General features: G+C 46.0%; 1 protein-coding gene across 1 annotated transcript in view; it reads right to left on the bottom strand.

Moving 5' to 3' along the window:
- The window catches only part of CYRIA (CYFIP related Rac1 interactor A), a 105,684-nt gene that overhangs the window by 45,354 nt on the left and 38,479 nt on the right, over positions 1-21,851 (bottom strand). The window contains exon 2 of the mRNA XM_068564923.1: positions 11,222-11,373. The gene's annotated coding sequence lies outside the window, so the exon portion shown is untranslated. The remainder of the gene's footprint in view (positions 1-11,221; positions 11,374-21,851) is intronic.

A 21,851-nucleotide genomic window follows, 5' to 3' on the forward strand; every position in this document is an offset into this window, starting at 1 on the left:
GGATAAATACCCCCAGCACCGGAACTGGGACTGGATTGTGTTTGAATCCAAAGTAGGCTGTTCAGGGAATATGTTTCCGAATAAATGAGAAAGTGAGTGGGCAAGAGATGGCGTGGATGCCAAAATCTACATCCAAGGACCTCTTGTCAGAGTGCCAATCATCAGCTTAGAGCAAGAGGGAAGGAAAGACGAGGGGCTGGTGGGAGAGGAGGAAAAAAGTGAGAGAGAAGGAGGAATGAAAGAAAGGGAGAAAGGGATGAAGGAGGAAGAGAAAGAAGAAAGGAAATAAGAAAGAAAGGAAAGAGGGAAGGCAAATCGTTTCCCCACTTTCACATCTCGTTTGATAAAGATGTAACCAGCTTCAGGCACATGAAGAAACAGACTCATAGGGGTCTCATCCTATGCTTGACAATTAAAAGAAAGAAAACTTGAGTCATCAGAAAAGCAAAATACGGCCTCAGCGATGCCCACATTAACTTCTGAAAAAGACATCTCCCGCCACTAGGAGTCACTTTCCCAAAGGGTGGCCTGTGGAGACTTCTGAGCGTCCGGAGGCTGAGCTGGGAGAAGTCCAAGGTCAGGGGCAGGCGTGGCAAAGGAACAGTGCCTCCCCATCAAGTGCAGGTGGAATAGCATTGTGTGGATGTTCTTTTCAACCCAAATTCCTGCACGGTGAGGAGGCCTGTATTCCAAAGTGGTCGTCACTGCTCTCCGCCTCGGGGCAGTGGATCCTGCCCCAAGTAAGTCCTGTCCGCTACTCTTCACTCACCTTTCCTAATACGTAACAGTGTGGGCACAGAGGGCCCTGAAGCTGAAATCCTGAAGACTCCAAAAATGACGTCACTCAATCCCCTGCTTCCCAAACCCTCATTCTCAGGTAAGCGTGATAATAGCAGTTGCTGATTGTCATTCCTGCACTCAGTGCCGTTTTCAGTGCTGCCCACAAATTATCTCATTTAATTCTCACAATAACCCTCCAACGTAGACAAGTAGTTTGGCTTTAAGAGTTACTAAAGCGATATATTTCTGTAGAAACCGAGAGCTTTTCTTTGGGCAAATGTAAGAGCTTGCAGTTAAGTACTTTGTCCACTAAGGGGCGTGCTCATCTCACGTTAAAAACGCCAGACCCGGTCAGGGTAGGTACTTAGTACAAAAGCAGAAGTTTGGAAAAAGGACAAAACAGGGGGATCAATTTCAATGCCCTGGATATAGTCTTAGTAGTAAAAAGGGTTCAAATTCACAGCTGTGGTACCCAGTGCTTACTTAACACACTAACTCACTTCATTCCTGCTCAAGGTCATTTCAAAAGCATTGATCCTGACCACTTTGCTGGAAATGGAGCCATGACATTTGGGAAAGAAAAATTAATAGATTCAGCCATTTGGCTTAGTAATCATCTCCCCCTGCCTCTTCCCCTCTTTTTTTTTTTTTTTTTTAAGTATTTGTTTATTTATTTAATTTTGGCTGTGTTGGGTCTTCGTTTCTGTGCGAGGGCCTTCTCCAGTTGTGGCAAGCGGGGGCCACTCTTCATCGCGGTGCGCGGGCCTCTCACTGTCGCGGCCTCTCTTGTTGCGGAGCACAGGCTCCAGACGCGCAGGCTCGGTAGTTGTGGCTCACGGGCCCAGTTGCTCCGCGGCATGTGGGATCTTCCCAGACCAGGGCTCGAACCCGTGTCCCCTGCATTGGCAGGCAGATTCTCAACCACTGCACCACCAGGGAAGCCCTCTTCCCCTAATTTCTTAAATCACGTTTTCCACCCAGGGAAACATCTGTCTGGTGGCTGAATCAACTTGACTCCAGTTGCAAAATGTAAAGAGTAAAAGAAAGAAAGAAAATGCTGAAATCTTATCCAAGCTTATCAAAATGAATTATGACAGCTCATTTTGGTGAAATGTTCACTTAAAATTATATTTTGGATCTGGAAAACACTCTGGAAGTGTAAATTAGGAGAGCGGGAGATCCTCCGCTAGCGATCGGTAACCCCACCCTGTATTTATAGACAGAGAGGCGTGCAGAAGTACAGCATTGCTTTCGCAGAGCATGCTCCTGCAGGAAACTCAACATACACAGAGAAGGCAGCAGAGTCACAGTGGAACGTCCCTGTTTGGATCGATCCAGCAAGACCACAATCAAACCAAACAAACAACCTTACCAAGTTTATCTCCAGATTTACGTTCAAACCCGGCCATGCTCTTGATGACTCAACCATGTGCTACCCTGGTTTAAACTTTACCCTGCAGCCGGGGTTTCCTGGCGGGTGTCTGTGGCCACAAATGACTAAATTTGAAAGCTGTGCCCTGCATCTGCCAGAGGGCTCCCAGTCCTCCCAGACAGATCAAGTACTGTTTAGGCTATTTCTAAATTCCACTTGAAGGCAGCAAATTGTTACTCAAGCACCAGGTCTGGGACTGCTCCGCAGTTCCTACCAGCTGAGAATCCAGCTTACCAAAGTAATCCCAGGTCATTTGATGAAGTGGAGAATGGAGTGTGGGAAACACACTGAAGAGACAGTGGAGACACGGGCTCCCCTTTCACTTACTAGCCTATGACCTTGGCCATGAGCTTGAGAACATTGCACTAGACTAAGGATGTGAAGTTCCGGTGTCAAATCCCCTTTTCTTCCTGTATCTCACAAGTCAACGGTTGTTTTAGGATTGATTGTTTTAAGATAAATGAAACTAGGGCTTCCCCTTGGACTGGTTTCATATTCATTTTGTTTTACGAGTGAGTTCATTTATTGACCCCATCTGGCACAAATCAACGCTCAAAAAGTAAGCAGGGGGCTTCCCTGGTGGCGCAGTGGTTGAGAGTCTGCCTGCCAATGCAGGGGACACGGGTTCGAGCCCTGGTCTGGGAAGATCCCACATGCCACGGAGCAACTGGGCCCGTGAGCCACAATTACTGAGCCTGCGCGTCTGGAGCCTGTGCTCCGCAACAAGAGAGGCCGCGATGGTGAGAGGCCCGCGCACCGCGATGAAGAGTGGTCCCCACTTGCCGCAACTAGAGAAAGCCCTCGCACAGAAACGAAGACTCAACACAGTCATAAATAAATAAAAGAACGTCAATTTCTTAAAAAAAAAAAAAAGTAAGCAGGGATAGCACTGAGTAAGCCCTCACTAGGGACCAGGTCTTATGCTGAGTACTTGTCACACAGGATCCGAATCCTGGGTGCCTATAAAAGCTTTACTCCTGTCTCCCATTCTCCCGGGTTCTGTTCACTCATCTGAAAAAAGGATCAGACAGACTCAGGAGCAGGTGATCTCACAGATCCCTCTAAATAGTAAGCTTTTATGAAATTTCCAAGGCAGAACTCACTATAAATCTTTGTTAAAATAGAAAACCCAGGTGTTTAAATGCAATACTCACTTAAGCTAAAACACACACACACACACACACACACACACACACACACACACACACAGAAAACAATCCACCCACTGTACGCAGCAGTTAAGTAATGTGACTCACTAATATTTTGTCCGTCACTGGCCAGGCGGCTAGCATGTCTCGGAACCAATACGAGCAGCTCCCGTTCGGCTCCAACCAGGATGCCCGAAGCTCAGGGCTGTCGCGGCCGGGCTGTGACCTGGAAGATGTGCAGGGCGCACACGGCAGGCGCCCTCTTCCTACCCTTGGCCAGGGGAGCGGGTTGGCATGGTGACGCCTGAGACAGCTTTCACTTGATTCCTCCCTTCCCTTTCACTCTATTATCACTGTGTGAGATCTTGCCCCAGAAGAACAGAGAAATCCTGAGGGCGAGGTCTGATGTCAGGGGAGAACAAGCAAGTCTTTGTCAGGCCCTTCAAGGAGGAGGCCCGGCCAGGGCTCTCGGGCCGCACACAGAGGGGCCTGTGCTCGCCCTGCCGGGAGCAGAGGGGCCTTCTCCATCCTGTGCGATGGGGGCCCTTTGCTGGCGCATCCTGAGCCCTCTTCCTCGACTGACACCGGAGCTGGGCAAAGTGGATGCATCCCCACCTGCTGGCCCCAGGCACTTCACACCAAAAAGGCTTAAAGCAGAGCTTACCGGCCACACCAACACCAGAAAACCACTCTCAAGAAGTCCACCCTCTTTAGCTCTGCCCCCAGTCTCCCACTCAGAATGGCACCCCTCCCTCATCATCCTTAGTCAACTCCTCCATCCTTCTCTCAACCCCCTGTCCAGCCCTCGGCTCAGGCCTCCATCTCCTCCTCGCCACCCCCTTCACTCCAGGCCCCCCAGCTCCTCTGAGAAGCCGCCTGGCTCAGGGAACTCTCCAGCCTCTGGTCTCCTACAAGGCTTCACTTGTCCCGATGGCAAAGAAGGAGTGATGTCTCACTGTGTTTATCATGTTGCCGACTCTGGCTTTGAAACGCCATCATCTAGGACGAGTTCTGCACCCAGGAGATGCTTAATAAACAGCCAGTAAACGACTGAACCCACAGCACAGCCCAGAAACGGAATAGAATATTCAATTCTAGAGGCTTTAGATCAAAATACAATCAGCGAACACTCATTGAGCCCTGACTATGGGCCAGGTACCACTCTGCACCCTTACGTGCATGAACTCACATCCCTGATCAGCCTCGTGCGGCAGGTCCTGTGGGCTCTCGTTCTGCAGTTGAGGACAAGCTGCATGAGATGTCCGGTCAGCCCGAGCTCAACAGCTGCAAGTGGCAGAGGAGGGTCCCAGCCCGGGCTGTCCAGCTGCAGTCTGTGCTACTAACCACGGCAGGACACAGCATCTCACGACAACCCCAGTGAAAGCAAATCTCACCCAAAGCCCACTCTGATGTACACCATGCCATGTGGCCTCCCTTAAAACCAGGGACACGGGCCTTTGCAAATGTCATCACATGTCCAGCTCCTTGTATCCACATTATGGTAACTGAAGAAAATTGGTAGATTGCCATTGCCCTACTTCCTTGGCTAGCAGCAGAGTCAGGGCAGAAAGAGCTGACACGTGCGGAAACGGGTCCTGCGGGGCACTGATGGCCAAGCCTGCGATCACATGAACGATTCTGCAGGACTCTTCTCTCTGCCAGTTTGCAACGGGCTCCTGACTCCTGGCTTCCTTCCTGCTTTCCAGGTCAGGCGCGGTCTCCCTCCTGGGACTTCTGGACCGGCAGCTTACAAGTCCCCAAGAGAGAAAGGAAGCTCGCCATCAGGGCCAAGCCCAGCACTGCAAGCTGATTCTCCTCTTTTCCAACCCTTCTCTGGGTTGGAAGGCAGAGCTGCAAGGAGGCCGGAGGGCTGGAAGAGGGGATTGAACAAGGGCAGCAGCTACACCGGGGGCTCCCAGCAGAGGGCTGGAAGAGGGGATTGAACAAGGGCAGCAGCTACACCGGGGGCTCCCAGCAGCGGGCTGGAAGAGGGGATTGAACAAGGGCAGCAGCTACACCGGGGGCTCCCAGCAGCGGGCTGGAAGAGGGGATTGAACAAGGGCAGCAGCTACACCGGGGGCTCCCAGCAGCGGGCTGGAAGAGGGGATTGAACAAGGGCAGCAGCTACACCGGGGGCTCCCAGCAGCGGGCTGGGAGGATGAGGTACAGCCCAGCCGTCCTTTTACTCTGTACTGGCTCAGCGGTTCTGTTTCCAGGGCTGGTGGAGGCCCGGCCGTCCATGAGGAGGTGAGGGCCTTGGTTTCTCACCTTTGAGAGCTTCCTGGGGGTGATGATGTGAATTCGGGTCCTACACTGGGGTCCCCCGGCACTACATGGGGAGTCAGCAGGATCCAAGGACTCTCCTTGGGGACAAGTTCAGAAATGGAAGTTGGACAATCAAGCCCAGCACCCTCCTAGTGACGATGGAGAAGGGAAGGGGGGGTCCAAGGGCAAAGGTGAGGCAGTGCCAGGCCTGGACCAGAACCCAAGTTAACCCTGATGCCAGGCATTCCGTCCTTCCCTCCCTCCCTTCCTTCTTTCCTCCCTTTGCCCTGCCCTGCAGGCCGAGGCGTAGTGTGTTTGCCAGCACCGGAGGCATCTACGGAGGATTTCCGGGCACGTGCATCCCTGACTCCGCTGAGTTGCCATGGCTCCTCCCAGCTCTGCAGTCTGAAGCCCTAGTTGAGAGACCCTTCCAAGGGCGAGTCTTAGTTGTAGAATCTCCTCCTTGGCTTACCGGAAGCTTCAACCTATTTATAGGTAGGGTGATGCATAGCATATACAGTGGAAGAGGGACAGTTAGAAGAGGGTTTGAATCCTGACCACCTAATAGCTGTGGGCCTTGGGCAAGATGCTTCGTCATTCTGAGCTGCAGTCTCCTCTTCTGTAGGCGACACCGAAACTCCCTCCTGCTGTGCTTGTGAACATCCAATGCCGTGACCTTTAGAGACCTTGGCACATCTGGGGACGTGTGCAGGTCAGCAAGGTCAATTCTAAACCACACATCCATCTCCAACCAGCAAGTGTGCCCGGAGGTCATGGGCACCAGGCTCTGTGCTGGGTTAGAATAAATTCTATATAAATGTGCATATACATGTATATATGCACTTACATATATATCATGCACGTATACACATGAGAATGTGCATATACGTAACATATATATATATATATATATATATATATATATATATATATACACATATACACCTATATATATTTTTTCTAAGAGAAAGGTAGAAGGACAGATACAGTTTTAAAAATCTCTTGCAGTTTTCACTGTGAAGAAGCAGACCCAGGTCTCTGTAAAGTTGAATTTTGCCACCAGGCAGCTATGCTGTTCAATCAGTGTTTCTGGATGATGGAAATGGATTCCTCCTTCTCCTCTTTCTACTTCTTTTCTTGCCCCCCAACCCTTATCCTATTCTGCTCACTAACACCTCCATAGCGTCAGAGAAGAGATGAACTCAAATTAGTCAATTTGATTATTTTCAGTCACCGCTGGGAACGAGGTGGGAGGATGGCGACTAACGGACTTTTAAAAGCAGAGCTGAGGCATTATCTGTGCATGACGATGCCTCTGGCTATTCCCTCCCCACCACCATCACAGAGAACTGAGTTCATGAGAGTGGTGTTCTGTACTCTCTCCCAGATCCCAACTCCTACTCATCCTTCAGTGCCCAGCTCACATGGCCCCTGTTGGAAGCCTTCCCTGACTTGCCTGGGCAGAGGGCAGGCTCCCTCTCTGCACCCACATCACTTTGTTCATGTCGGGGCTCTTGCCCACCACCTGCTCCCATGACTGTTGGTTCCTCTGTCTTCGTCATGAGCTTAGGAACTCCTCGAGGGGCTGACTGGGCTTGATTTGTCTTGATGCTTCCAGGCCTAGCACAGTGTCTGGGGCATGGTGAGGGCTCAGGTATTATCTGTTTAATGAATGTGCACATTTTTAAAGAGAACACTCTTATTTTAGTGTTCAACAGAGAGAGGGTTTCAGAAATGGGTATTAGTTTTCTGACCAGAAAAAAACAGGTCAAGCTCTAAATGCCATCATTTCTACTAGAATAGCATGGACTGTTGCCAGCCACTTTCTCTCATCAGAAAAAAGGCTCCTGTTCTAACCATTCACCAGCAATTTGTGCAACAAGATGCACGTGAAGGGCTGTCAGCACTTACCACTCCCCAGGGCCCTGGGGGTGGAAAGGCCGGCCATGTATCTACCCTCACAACCTCCCATTCGGCTGATCTGTATGAACCCATTTTACAGCTGAGGAAACTGTTATAATATTACAAGGAGTAGATATAAAATATGCACTTTAGAGAACAGGGGGTCAAATAAAATTCGGCCCTTTGCTTTGTAAGACTGCAACTTTATCAGGCCATCCATCTTTGCTTAAAGCTCTGTTACCAGCTCTGAGCTGTCCTCAGAGTGGACTCAACCCTCTCAGCTCAACATTCAAGGTCCCTGGTTAATCCTCCCGGCTTTTGTCTCCAAGTGAGTCCCTCTCTCTCAGACTCACCTCACCTCATCACCTCACCTGCACAGCCACAGCGAGTGACAGTGCCACAGTCCCTCCAAGAGGCAGCCCCCGTGTATGCTTCTCCTCTACCTGGAGACCTTCCCTGAAGTTTCTCACCCTCCCCGATATTCACCTAGCAGACCACCCCTCATCTCTAGGACGGAGTGGAGACAGTGTGTCCCCAGGAAGCTTCCCCGGCTCTGCCCCTCACTCTGCTCACATGCTCCCAAGGACGGGGAGCTCACTACCTCAAGCGCCCCATCTCTTGGTCCCTCACACCCGCTCTGATCAGAACACTGATAACTGGGGTGCTGTCTCGTCACTAGCAGGCCTCCTAGTGAAACCATGAACAACTTGAGGGCAGGAGCTGAATCTCAGCATCCTTTTCCCCGGTGTCTAGCACTGGCACTGACACAGAACAGGCACTCACATGTTTGCTGAATGGATTGGTCCTCCCTCTACCCAGAAGGCCAGACTTGGCAATAGTCTAGGTGGATGAATTCCAAGAGAATTGGTGCCAGTGACCTGTGGGAGGTCCCAGGGGAAATCCCTACTCCAGCAAATTGGTACCACGATGACCAAATCAGGACAACTGCTCACTAGGACCTGATTTATCGATGCATCTTCTCCAAGCAGCCTTGAACCAGTGCCGGGCCATGGGCTCCTAGGACGGGGAAGCCAAGTCTCATTTACCTCCAGAGTGTCAGTACGTAGTATCCAATACGGGTTTTGGAATGAATGGCAAATACTCTACTGGGCAAGAACATCCATCTTTATTTCTATTTCAGGATGTTTTAGGGATGAAGCCTTTGAGACTCTCTGGGGAAGAGGGAGGAAGGGTACAGGATTCTCTGGAAAGGCCAACCAGAACATAAAAGCCCAAGTCTTCACGGTGGCTCATGAGGCCTCTGCACCATCTGACCACTCCTCTCTGTCCTCACCTCCTTCCACTGTCCCTCGTTCCTTCTGTTCCAATCCTATTGGCCACTTGCAGTTCCTTGAAGCCCAAGCACATCCCCACCTGAGAGCCTTTGTTCCCTTTTGCCTTCAAGCCTCCCTCCCTCACTTTGTTCGGGTCCTGCTCCAATGACACGTAATCAGGGGGGCCTTCCCTGGTATCCTGCCTAAAACAGCAATGCCTGTTCCCCCAACTTCCTCTCAGACTTGGCTTTATTATCATTATTTTTGCTTTATTTTTTCCATAACACTTAATACTACCTGGTATAATATATGCTTATTTATTTATTGACACTCCCCTGATCCCACTAGAATGCAAGCTTGAAGAGAACAGGAATTTTGTTTGTTTTTTGTTTTGTTTTGTTTTGTGCGGACCCCTAACACCTAGACTACCCCTGCTGCGTAGGACATGCTCCATACATATTTGTGGAATGCATGGATGGCTGGATAAATGAATGCCCCACAAGAGCTAACAGTCCACAGTCAAGGACGAAAGCCAGTGCTGTGGGCCTGGACGAACACGTGCTTGAAACTTAACTGTCTCGCTGAGGGGCCAGGACACCTGCTTCCGAATCAGCTGGCTCCAACTGTGAGGACATTCCTTTGGGTCTTGGAAGTATGCTGGTTTGAAGTGAATAAGCTGCTGGAGGTGAGTTAGTTTTCAGCTACTATCCGATGGGACAAAGGATGGACTCAACAGGCCGGGAGGGTGGTGAGACCTGAGGTTGGATGTAACAGGGCAAACCTTCAAATGGCCGAACCACAGAGGGCGATCTGGCCAAGGCGAGGTGAGGGCAGGCTGCTATTGAAGAGGAACTCTGAAATCAAGATTAACAGCTCTTACCTTCCTTAACTGTGTGTGTAGACAAGATCTGTCCCTAGACTTTAGGCACAGGTTCAAATGCAACGCAATGAGGGCTCAAAGCTGTACTGAAATACCTCTGATGAAGCTGACATTTTTTGAGGTTTACTATAAGCAAGAAACTATGCTAACGCATTATCGTCTCCTTTGAGCCTCACCACAAGCCTACCACACAGGGAGGACCGTCCCCATCTTACGGATGGGGAAACAGAAGCTCAGGAGTTTACAACGATCTACGCAAAATCACTCAACCAATAAATAGCAGAACTGAGATTTGAAGTCAGGTCTATCTAATTTCAAAAGCTCTTCTCCTTCCTCTGAAGTATGCTATAGCTCAGGGACCCCTCTGGGGAAAGAAACCATAAGAGGAAGAAAGGAAGGGAGCACAAGATAAATCTGTTCCCCTCAAGAATGAGAATCTGGTATAAGGACCAAGTCTGGGATAAAATAATCCCAGGAATTCAGAATTGGAAAATACCTGAGAAATCACCTGGTCTTACCTTCTCAGCTTTATGAAATGCTTCTGGTTTTAGTTTTGAGGGAAAATCAGGATATCTAAATGCAAAAGAATAGCTTTAGGAGAGGACAGCAGAAGGTAACAGCAGCAACCACTGAAAGAGTAACAGGTGTGAGATTATCTCAGTGTACTGTCACTTCCTTCGTGACTCCTGACCTTGGATGTGTGGGTGCCCTGGGCCAGCTTAAAGGAGATGTGCTAATACAACCAAGTCCAAGGAGCTGAAATCAGCAGACCTTGAGTCATTGGAGAGGGATGTCAGCCCGTGTCAGGTCCAAGTTCAATGATGAAGTTCAAGTAGGTGTGGCCCTCTCCTTCCAGATAAGAAGAAAAGTGCCCATAACTGGGAGAAGGTGAAAGAGGGAGAAAACCAACGTGCTGGCGGTGAGGGAAGAGGGCAAGGGGAGTGGTGATCTGAGGCTGGTGCACCGCAGTGCCGAACTTACCTCTAAATTCAGCTGCATTTACCTCTAAAAATGTTATAGCAAGTGAGATGCCAGCCAGACTTCCGGCATGAGACCTAAATTCCATGCCAGGTGGGCTACTTCTCTCCCTGCTGGTCTCAATCTGGATGGCCAAAAAGAAGCCCTCAAATGCATTCCGCAGGGACAAAGTGACCTCCAGCACAGCTCTAATCTGCTCTCCCCCTGCATGTAGTTCCAAGCGACTCTGTTTCCTGCCTAAACACTAAAAAGACTCACGATAGCAACAGCTCCCACTCAGAATGCAGTTATAGAACCCAGGGACATTTAAGCACTTCAAAATTACAGCTACTTTGAAGTGCACATCAATTCTTCATTATGTCCTTGTTTTTGTTTTTTTTTTTCCTTGTACATGTATGTGGTGTTAGGAAGCATGGCTTCCAATCAGAGATGACAAATCTGGTGGAAGGACCATCCTCAATACTTCCAGGTATCCTGTAAGCCTGCATATCGCAGATTCTCTGCACTACAATGTTGGTCATCACCGTGCTGCTGGCTATAAGCAAAGACAGTTGATTCTTACCTGGAGATCTCCCTTGTGACTCAGATTCACCAATCCAGGCTGATGGAACGAACCAGATAAGCAGCTGTTTGGCCAAGACAAGTCTGGCTCCCTAAATCAGGGCTATGGTCCCCGAGAGTCCTGTGGTTTCTCTGTCCTTGGTGAGTGATAACCTGCAGAAAGGGAATGCAAGTCATGTTACTAGGAGAGGCCGTTTCCTCTTCTCCTCCCGTCATAATACATTCTTTTAAGGAGAGCAGAGAGAGTCCCAGAATCACAGATTACTAGGGCCGGAAGAAACGCAATAACCTTGTCTAATGCTTCTGTAGTTGAAGAAACTGAGGCTCAGAGAAGAAAAGAGCTTCATTCAAGGGTTTAGCCGCTCGGGATGAGATTCCAGATCAGAATGTGTCTCTGACTCTCTGGTCTCTGGAATTTTTTAAAAAAGCAGCCACATGATCGGGCTGACTTCTCAAACAAGTGGTCACTGACCCTGAATAGAAGTCTTTTCTTTTATTTAATGGATTTTCAAAACAAGAGGTGGCACTTTTTTCCACATTGCTGTTTTTGTAGTTTTACCCCTGGGAGCTCACTGAGTAAAAGAGTCCACCTCAGGCATGGGGCTGGGAGGGCTCTCCCTTTTTCTCATTAGAAAAATATTGTTATGGAATAGTGGGACCTGTGGGCACAGCAGTGGGTAGACTTGGTCTTTTAATGATAGATGTATGTGCACCCAGCCTCTAGGTCTCCTGGTCTCTCTCTGTCTCTGTCTCTATTTCTCTGTCTCTTTCTGTCTGTCTGTCTCTCTCTCCATGTTTCAGGAAAACACAGGAACAGACATGTATTTTCCTCCCATGAGTATCATTTATTATGTGATTTTTCTTTTTTTAATTTTTATTAAAGTCTAGTTGATTTACAATGTTGTATTACTTTCTGGTGTACAGCAAAGTGATTCAGTTATACATATACACACACACATATATGTTCTTTTTCAGATTCTTTTCCATTATGGTTTATTACAGGATATTGAATATAGTTCCCTGTGCTACACAGTAGGACCTTGTTGTTTTATTATGTGATTTTTCTGAACACCGAACATTTGAACAGCCACTCCTCGGGGCCAAAAACCAAAACCAAAGAAGGGATCTCACATTTGTTAAGCAAATAACGTCTAACAAGCACATCCGGTGAATCTTGCATTTTCCTAATTTGTCCTCAAAAATTCTGCTAAAGGTACCAGGAACTCCATTTTTCCAAAGGGTTAGGGAACCGAGCTAGAGAGAACTAGAATGCCCTGAAGAGTCGTAAAGAAAATTCGGTGCAGAACTCATGGTGAAAATTCGGTGCAGGCATGAACTCATATCTAACTCCCAAACTGATGTTTTGTCCATCTAAACCGGACTAGAGCTATTAGGCCAAAACGCTAGGAGTTGTCTTATTCTTCCAGTGTGTTAGTTGGAAGGCAGGAGAAAGTTCTTTGGCAGCTGTTAACGTTGTAAGGACGTGAAGGGTTATTCTCGTTAGATTCTCATTCAGACAGGAGGCTCGAAAGGCCCCAGCTTCCTGCATGCTGCCGGCCAGGGCTCACGTGCCCCAGAGAAGCCAGCCTGGCCCTGGCTCTGGGCAACCAGAGGGTCCATCAGGAAATCGTGATCATCAACGCTGGGCCTCTGTTCCTGTTCTGGGACAGGGCTGGAGAGATGGGGTGGGGATGGAGAAAGAGGAAGAGAAAACAGGAAGTTGGGGGGAAGGGAAGGAAATGATAGAGAAAACACAGCGACTTTAGCCTGATGAGAAAGTGATTTCTGAGCGCTGCATTTTGGGAAACCAGGTCACAGTGGTAGTGGCGGAGAGGAGTTTTGTTTCCTCTGAACTTGGGGTTGTGCCTGTGAATTCCCATCAGAGCACAGCCTGAGGAAGAGGGTGCCTGCCACAGGTGCCGTCTCCCAGGGGCACCCGAGTGCAGACACTGGAGAAGGTGAATTTCTAAAGAAGAATCCCCAGGTGAGACCACCTCTCTCACCTCTTGGCTGTAGTTGAGGCCAGATGAGTCATAAAAGGACCTGGAAACAAGAAAAGCTTTCGAGGTGATCAGGCATCAGGGGCGCTATCCCATCCCCACCGCTTTCCTTCTCAAATGCTCTCAAAATTATAACCCATTTTCAGTGTATTTGATTAGGACTTGATTCCCCCAGTGGGCCAGGAAGAATCCCACTTTCTTCTACCGCAAAACTAAGAGGGTCAGGCCAGCAGAACGCTGAGTCTCCTCCAGACCATGACTTTAGTAAGATACTTCCAGAATCTTTCCCTACCATTTTGTCCACTCTACTTAATTATAGGCACTACAAAAGTTCCCCAGCTCCCAATGTGCATCATGAAGGCTGGCAGTCACCTGGTGAGTTGAACAACCACACAAATAGACAACCCTAATAATAATCTAATCACACTGTAATACCAATACTAATAATACTCTACAGTTTCCCGATGGGTACTAGAAGGTGGGCAGGGAACACAGAGCCCCCTAACAGGCAAGCCCTCAGATACCAATTCCACCCACTCCAGTGGTTCCCCAAACTGGTTGTGCAACTGGAGAAGCTAAAAAGAAAAAAGTACCATCCCAACCTGGAGTAGGGGCCAAGCTTCTGGAGAGTTTTATGTCACCAACTGGCTCTGGTCCACGGACCAGCATTTAGATACCTTGGATCCTAACCCAGCGCTCACCAGGTCCCACCTCCTCCCATCTTACTGATTCAATCACAGAGACCCTACCGTGGAGGAGCTCACTCCAGGGATCTGTCCTTGACTCTCTAAACTACTCCCCCACCATCCAAATAAACACAGAGCAATAAAAAGTAAGCCTATCTTTGAGAGGATTCCAAGCTTTTTGACGAGATGGCTGGTGGTTTCCCGTCTGAGTCACTCACAGGCCAGAGGTCCCTCAGGGAGGACAGAGATCGAGCAGGGAAAGACACTTACAACCCCCGTCTAGGTCCCCACCAGCAGCCCAACCTCACACAACATCCACAAGTCCGCTTTCGTCGCCAGTGGTTATGAATGACCAGAGCTGCTGCCAGCGCCCCTCTGCTCCGTGAAGGACACTGACACCACCTGAGACTGTCAGGAGGTGGCACTTCGGCACACCTGGCAGCCAGCAAAACACTTTTCAGTATCTTGTCTTCTTTGGTCATTTTAAGAGAGGGACGAAGCATGGGATCATAAGCACATTTTAAAAATGGGGAAGCTGAGATCTAGAGACATAAAATGACTTCTCCCGGGTCACACAACAGAACCGAAACTAGAACAGGCGTCTCCTGACCTCCAGTCCAGTGACCTGTGACCTTTTCGCTACCCCCTGTGCTCCCCTTACCCCCCCCCCCCCACGCCCCCATTCACGGGAGGGGCTGACAACAGCTATGTGTCTTCCGCTTTTGCATGGTTCTGGAAGTGACAGGGCTGGGCAGGGGGCAAACTGAGAGAAGGCGATGCATACAGATGGTGAGAGGCCTGGAGGGCCTGGAAGACCACCTCCCTGCCCTCCAGGCTGAGCAGACACGGAATCTAAAGCCCGGGAGGGAGCCTGCTTGTTCAAGCCCCAAGTTAACCAGCAGCGGAGCCTATCCCGAGTCAGGGAACCTCATTACGACCTCTCCCACAGCACCAGGAGCCCTGGCCAACGAGAAGAATTACAAACGGGTAGGTTTTTTGTTTGTTTGTTTGTTTTTTAATATCTTTATTAGAGTATAATTGCTTTACAATGGTGTGTTAGTTTCTGCTTCATAACAAAGTGAATCAGCTATACATATACATACATCCCCGTATCTCCTCCCTCTTGCGTCTTCCTCCCACCCTCACTATCCCACCCCTCTAGTGGTCACAAAGCACCGAGCTGATTTCCCAGTGCTATGCAGCTGCTTCCCACTAGCTATCTGTTTTATATTTGGTAGGGTATATATGTCCATGCCACTCTCTCACTTCGTCCCAGCTTACCCTTCCCCCTCCCCGTGTCCTCAAGTCCATTCTCTACGTCTGCATCTTTACTCCTGTCCTACCCCTAGGCTCTTCAGAACCATCTCTTTATTTTTTTAGATTCCATATATATGTGTTAGCATACGGTATTTGTTTTTCTCTTTCTGACTTACTTCACTCTGTATGACAGACTCTAGGTCCATCCACCTCACTACAAGTAACTCAGTTTCGTTTCTTTTTATGGCTGAGTAATATTCCATTGTATAGATGTGACACATCTTCTTTATCCATTCCTCTGTCGATGGACACTTAGGTTGCTTCCATGTCCTGGCTATTGTCAATAGAGCCACAATGAACATTGTGGTACACAACTCTTTTCGAATTATGGTTTTCTCAGGGTATATGCCCAGTAGTGGGATTGCTGGGTCATATGGTAGTTCTATTTGTAGTTTTTTAAGGAACCTCCATACTGTTCTCCATAGTGGCTGTATCAATTTACATTCCAACCAACAGTGCAAGAGGGTTCCCTTTTCTCCACACCTTCTCCAGCATTAATTGTTTGTAGATTTTTTGATGATGGCCATTCTGACTGGTGTGACGTGATACCTCATTGTAGTTTTGATTTGCATTTCTCTAATATTAGTGATGTTGAGCAGCTTTTCACGTGCTTCTTGGTCATCTGTATATCTTCTTTGGAGAAATGTCTATTTAGGTCTTCTGCCCATTTTTGGATTGGGTTGTTTGTTTTTTTTTGATATTGAGCTGCATGAGTTTTTTGTAAATTTTGGAGAATAATCCTCTGTCAGTTGCTTCACTTGCAAATATTTTCCCCCATTCTGAGGGTTGTCTTTTTGTCTTGTTTATGGTTTCCTTTGCTGTGCAAAACCTTTTAACTTTCATTAGGTCCCATTTGTTTATTTTTGTTTTTATTTCCATTTCTCTAGGAGGTGGGTCAGAAAGGATCTTGCTGTGATTTATGTCATAGACTGTTCTATGTTCTCCTCTAAGAGTTTTATAGTGTCTGGCCTTACATTTAGGTCTTTAATCCATTGATTTTATTTTTGTGTATGGTGTCAGGGAGTGTTCTAATTTCATCCTTTTACATGTAGCTGTCCAGTTTTCCCAGCACCACTTATTGAAGAGGCTGTCTTATCTCCATTGTATATTCTTGCCTCCTTTATCAAAAATAAGGTGGCCATATGTGCGTGGGTTTATCTCTGGGCTTTCTAACCTGTTCCATTGATCTATATTTCTGTTTTTGTGCCAGTACCATACTGTCATGATTACTGTAGCTTTGTGGTATAGTCTGAAGTCTGGGGGCCTGATTCCTCCAGCTCCGTTTTTCTTTCTCAAGATTGCTTTGGCTGTTCGGGGTCTTTTGTGTTTCCATACAGATGTGAAATTTTTTGTTCTAGTTCTGTGAAAAATGCCATTGGTAGTTTGATAGGGATTGCATTGAATCTGTAGATTGCTTTGGGTAGTAGAGTCATTTTCACAATGTTGATTCTTCCAATCCAAGAACATGGTATATCTCACCATCTGTTTGTATCATCTTTAATTTCTTTCATCAGTATCTTATAGTTTTCTGAACACAGGTCTTTTGTCTCCTTAGGTAGGTTTATTCCTAGGTATTTTATTCTTTTTGTTGCAATCGTAAATGGTTGTGTTTCCTTAATTTCTCTATCAGATTTTTTATCATTAGTGTATAGGAATGCAAGAGATTTCTGTGCATTAATTTTGTATCCTGCTACTTTACCAACTTCATTGATTAGCTCTAGTAGTTTTCTGGTAGCACCTTTAGGATTCTCTATGTATAGTATCCTGTCATCTGCAAACAGTGACAGCTTTACTTCTTCTTTTCTGATTCGGAGTCCTTTTATTTCTTTTTCTTCTCTGACTGCTGTGGCTAAAACTTCCAAAACTATGTTGAGTAATAGTGGTGAGAGTGGACAATCTTGTCTTGTTCCTGATCTTAGAGGAAATGGTTTCAGTTTTTCACCATTGAGAATGATGTTGGCTGTGGGTTTGTCATATATGGCCTTTATTATGTTGAGGTAAGTTCCCTCTATGCTTACTTTCTGGAGGGTTTTTATCATACATGGGTGTTGAATTTTGTTGAAAGCTTTTTCTGCATCTTTTGAGATGATCATATGGTTTTTCTCCTTCGATTTGTTAATATGGTTTATCACACTGATAGATTTCTGTATACTGAAGAATCCTTGCATTCCCGGGATAAACCCACTTGATCATGGTGTATGATCCTTTTTTTTTTTTTTTTTTTTTAATCAAGCCAAATTCCTTCACTCAATGGATTCTCACTGAGCCCTTTTTTTTTTTTAATTTATTTATTTATTTATTTATTTTTTTGGCTGTGTTGGGTCTTCGTTCCTGTGCGAGGGCTTTCTCTAGTTGCAGCGAGCGGGGACCACTCTTCATTGTGGTGTGCGGGCCTCTCACTGTCGCGGCCTCTCTTGTTGCAGAGCACAGGCCCCAGACGCGCAGGCTCAGTAGTTGTGGCTCACGGGCCTAGTTGCTCCGTGGCATGTGGGATCTTTCCAGACCAGGACTCGAACCTGTGTCCCCTGCATTGGCAGGCAGATTCTCAACCACTGCGCCACCAGGGAAGCCCTGTATGATCCTTTTAATGTGCTGTTGGATTCTGTTTGCTAGTATTTTGTTGAGGATTTTTGCCTCTATGTTCATCAGTGATATTGGCCTGTAGTTTTCTTTCTTTGTGACATCTTTGTCTGGTTTTGGTATCAGGGTGATGGTGGCCTCGTAGAATGAGTTTGGGAGTGTTCCTCCCTCTGCTATATTTTGGAAGAGTTTGAGAAGGATAGGTGTTAGCTCTTCTCTAAATGTTTGACAGGATTCGCCTGTGAAGCCATCTGGTCCTGGGCTTTTGTTTGTGGAAGATGTTTAATCACAGTCTCAATTTCACTGCTTGTGAATGGTTTGTTTATATTTTCTATTTCTTCCTGGTTCAGTCTCCGAAGGTTGTGCTTTTCTAAGAATTTGTCCATTTCTCCCTGGTTGTCCATTTTATTTGCATACAGTTGCTTGTAATAATCTCTCATGATCCTTTGTATTTCTGCAGTGTCAGTGGTTACTTCTCCTTTTTCATTTCTAATTCTATTGATTTGAGTCTTTTCCCTTTTTTTCTTGATGAGTCTGGCTAACGGTTTATCAATTTTGTTTATCTTCTCAAAGAACCAGCTTTTAGTTTTATTGATCTTTGCTATCGTTTCCTTCATTTCTTTTTTTTCATTTACTTCTGATCTGATCTTCATGATTTCTTTCCTTCTGCTAACTTTGGGGTTTTCTCGTTCTTCTTTCTCTAATTGCTTTAGGTGTAAGGTTAGGTTGTTTATTTGAGATATTTCTTATATCTTGAGGTAGGATTGTATTGCTATAAACTTCCCTCTTAGAACTGCTTTTGCTGCGTCCCATAGGTTTTGGGTCATCGTGTTTTCATTGTCATTTGTTTCTAGGTATTTTTTGATTTCCACTTTGATTTCTTCAGTGATCTCTTGGTTATTTAGTAGTGTATTGTTTAGCCTCCATGTGTTTGTATTTTTTACAGATTTTTTCCTGTAATTCATATCTAGTCTCATAGCGTCGTGGTTGGAAAAGATACTTGATACAATTTCAATTTTCTTAAATTTACCAAGGCTTGATTTTTGACCCAAGATATGATCTCTCCTGGAGAATTTTCCATGAGCACTTGAGAAGAAAGTGTATTCTGTTGTTTTTGGATGGAATGTCCTATAAATATCAATTAAGTCCATCTTGTTTAATGTACCATTTAAAGCTTGTGTTTCCTTATTTATTTTCATTTTGGATGATCTATCCATTGGTGAAAGTGGGGTGTTAAAGTCCCCTACTCTGATTGTGTTACTGTTGATTTCCCCTTTTATGGCTGTTAGCATTTGCCTTAGGGATTGAGGTGCTCCTCTGTTGGGTGCATAAATATTTACAATTGTTATATCTTCTGGATTGATCCCTTAATCATTATGTAGTGTCCTTCTTTGTCTCTTGTAATAGTCTTTATTTTTAAGTCTATTTTGTCTGATATTAGAATTGCTACTCCAGCTTTCTTCTGATTTCCATTTGCATGGAATATCTTTTTCTATCCCCTCACTTTCAGTCTGTATGTGTCCCTAGGTCTGAAGTGGGTCTCTTGTAGATAGCATATATATGGGTCTTGTTTTTGTATCCATTCAGGCAGTTTGTCTTTTTGTTGGAGCATTTCATCCATTTACATTTAAAGTAGTTATCGATATGTATGTTCCTATTACCATTTTCTTAATTGTTTTGAGTTTGTTATTGTAGGCCTTTTCCTTCTCTTGTGTTTCCTTTAGCTGTTGTTGTAAAGTTGGTTTGGTGGTGCTGAATTCTCTTAGCTTTTGTTTGTCTGTAAAGGTTTTAATTTCTCCGTCGAATCTGAATGAGATCCTTGCTGGGTAAAGTAATCAGGGTTGTAGGTTTTTCTCTTTCTTTTTTTTTCCCTTTAAATATGTCCTGCCACTCCCTTCTGGCTTGTGGAATTTCTGCTGAAAGATCAGCTGTTAACTTTATGGGGATTCCCTTGTATGTTATTTGTTTTTTTTCCCTTGCTGCTTTTAATATTTTTTCTTTGTATTTAATTTTTGATAGTTTGATTAATATGTATCTTGGCGTGTTTCTCCTTGGATTTATCCTGTATGGGACTCTCTGTGCTTTCTGGACTTGATTGACTATTTCCTTTCCCATATTAGGGAAGTTTTCAATTATAATCTCTTCAAATATTTTCTCAGTCCCTTTCTTTTTCTATTCTTCTTCTGGGACCCTTATAATTCGAATGTTGGTGCATTTAATGTTGTTCCAGAGGTCTGTCTGTTGTTCCATAAGACTGTCCTCAGTTCTTTACATTCTTTTTTCTTTATTCTGCTCTGCGGTAGTTATTTCCACTATTTTACCTTCCAGGTCACTTATCCGTTCTTCTGCTATTGATTCCTTCTAGAGAACTTTTAATTTCATTTATTGTGTTGTTCATCATTGTTTGTTTGCTCTTTAGTTCTTCTAGGTCCTTGTTAAACGTTTCTTGTATTTTCTCCATTCTAATTCCAAGATTTTGGATCATCTTTACTATCATTACTCTGAACTCTTTTTCAGGTAGACTGCCTATTTCCTCTTCATTTGTTTGGTCTGGTGGGTTTTTACCTTGCTCCTTCATCTGCTGTGTATTTCTCTGTCTTCTCATTTTGCTTAACTTACTGTGTTTGGGGTCTCCTTTTTGCAGGCTGCAGGTTCGTAGTTCCCATTGTTTTTGGTGTCTGCCCCCAGTGGCTAAGGTTGGTTCAGTGGGTTGTGTAGGCTTCCTGGTGGAGGGGACTGGTGCCTGTGTTCTGGTGGATGAAGCTGGATCTTGTCTTTCTGGTGGGCAGGACCATGTCCCGTGGTGTGTTTTGGGGTGTCTGTGACCTTATTATGATTTTAGGCAGCCTCTCTGCTAATGGATGGGGCTGTGTTCCTGTCTTGCTAGTTGTTTGGCTTAGGGTGTCCAGCACTGTCGCTCGCTGGTCGTTGAGTGGAGCTGGGTCGTAGCATTGAGATGGAGATCTCCAGGAGAGCTTCTGCCGTTTGATATTACGTGGGGCTGGGAGGTCTCTGGTGGACCAATGTCCTAAGCTCGGCTCTCCCACCTCAGAGGCACAGGCCTGACACCCGGCCGGAGCACCAAGAGCCTGTCAGCCACATGGCTCAGAAGAAAAGGGAGAAAAAAAGAACGAACGAACGAATGAAAGAAAGAAAGAAAAGAAAATTTTAAAGTTGTTAAAATAAAAAATTTTTAAAAATTATTAAAAATAAAAAAATTAAAAATTAATAAAAAAAAAGAAAGAAGAGAGCAACCAAACCAGAAGACAAATCCACCAATGATAACAAGCACTAAAAACTGTACTAAAAAAAAAAAAGGGACAGACAGAACCCTAGGACAAATGATAAAAGCAAAGCTATACAGACAAAATCACACAAAGCAGCATACACATTCACACTCACAAAAAGAGAAAAAGGAAAACTATATATATATCTTTTAGGAAGTCTGAATTCTTCTGCCAGCACTCAGTAGGTGTTCTGTAGGAGTTGTTCCACATGTAGATGTATTTCTGATGTATCTGTGGGGAGGAAGGTGATCTCCAAGTCTCACTCCTCCACCATCTTGAAGGTCTCTCCCAAACGGGTCGGTTTGTAGATAACAAATATGACTCCTGTTCATTAGGGACCTGTGGCGCATCAGGCGTCATTTAATGCTGGACATCTGGTGACTCCCTGAAACCTCTCAGCAGCCACACTAGATAGATGGGCGTCATTCTTGCCCACTTTTACAGACGAGGAAACTGAGGCACTTGCCCAAGGGATCTGGCTTTTGAGTGGCAGAGCCAAGATTTGAATTCCTGCAGTCTGGCTCCAATTCCTGCTCTTAACCACTATGTGGTTAATACTCCATCTCAAAGCACTTGCATTAAAAAAAAAGAAAAAAGGAAAGAAAGGGAGAGGCATGCAGAACAGTCAATTAGTGGAAAGAAACAGGGATAAAGGAAGGGCACTAGGAACAGATAACACCTTCATTCCAAAGGCAGAGGAAAGGAGGAAACTCTCCGGGCGGGGAAATATTGATTGAAAGGTGCTGAACAGGCAGGACCGG

The sequence above is a fragment of the Eschrichtius robustus genome, chromosome 15 (assembly GCF_028021215.1).
Source record: "Eschrichtius robustus isolate mEscRob2 chromosome 15, mEscRob2.pri, whole genome shotgun sequence".
Lineage (NCBI taxonomy): Eukaryota > Metazoa > Chordata > Mammalia > Artiodactyla > Eschrichtiidae > Eschrichtius > Eschrichtius robustus.